This window comes from Orycteropus afer, unplaced genomic scaffold (genome assembly GCF_000298275.1).
Source record: "Orycteropus afer afer isolate SDZICR_OR568_19922 unplaced genomic scaffold, OryAfe1.0 scaffold00948, whole genome shotgun sequence".
NCBI lineage: Eukaryota > Metazoa > Chordata > Mammalia > Tubulidentata > Orycteropodidae > Orycteropus > Orycteropus afer.
In genome coordinates, this window is record NW_006922535.1 from 31,606 (window position 1) to 32,868 (window position 1,263).

A 1,263-nucleotide genomic window follows, 5' to 3' on the forward strand; every position below is an offset into this window, starting at 1 on the left:
AAAAGGAAATGAAAGCTCCTAAGGGCCGAGGACACTAGACAGTCACAGACTCAGCACCCCTCATGTACTTTAGAGAAAGCAGTGTTTGAGCGCGCACAGGGTCCGTCAAAGGTCCGTTCCATTTCTGACGTCTGAGGGTCCTCATACTCCGGGCAGAGGTTCAGAGACCCTCAGTCCCACCTGGGGTGCCAAAATTGAAATAGGACCAAATGCAGGTCCCTGCCCAGTGTGCAGTCAGGCCAAAACAATTTACACACTGAGTAATTAAGAGGAAAGAAAATTATTTATTGCAAGGTGGCAATGTAAGGAGACGGATCTTTTTACCCAAATCTCCCTCCCTGAATCTAGATTGAATCACAGTTTTTGTAACGTTCAGGAGAGAGGGTTATGCATATTCATAAAAATTTCCTGAATTTGGGTGTGAGATAGCCTACGACTGGCTGAAATTTCCTTGCCTTGGTCTAAAGGGACGGTTGTTTTTTTAATGTAGTGTTCTTACACTCCAAATGAGTCACACCGGCTTCCTGTCATCAGCTGATTGCGACTTAGGCAGAGGGGAGAATGTCTCCAGCAACTTCGTCCCTGTCTGCTTCAATGTCTGTGCACATGGGTGAAAGTTAATTTTCAAGTTGTTTTCTAAGACACATTAACACATTTATCACCTGTTTCTAGGGGAATAAAAGGAAAGAATGTTCAAATTGGCCTTTCCTTCCATTCAGTTCTTAAGGAACTGAGCTTATTGTATTTACTCATCTGTCTCCAACCAGTGTCCTATTTGTCTTAACCAGGGTAGCATAGTGGCTAAAGCACTTGACTGCTAACCAGAAGGCTGGCGGTTCAAACCCACCAGCCACTCCTCGGAAGGAAGGTTGGGCAATCCTACTTCCGTAGTGATACTGCCTCGGAAACCCAAGGAGGGGTCGCTATGAGTCGGGGCCGACTCAACGGCACATAACAACAACAACAACAACAGGGTGGGGAAATAGTGGAGAGTAATTATGTTTACTTATTTATTTCCAGCCAGGGTCCTACCCATCCTAACCATCTGTCCTAACCAGAGTGGGGGACAAAGTTGAGCTATGACTTTAGTCGGTTTCACATATACATCACAAAACATAATTACTGCTGAAAATATATATTTAAATATTTGAAGTTTTCATTTAAATTTTTACAGTTTTTCCTATTTCCCCAAGTCTAAATTTGGTCCTTTAAGATTTTACAAGCTAGTTTGGGAAATTACAAGGTTTTTGCTCAAATGACCAA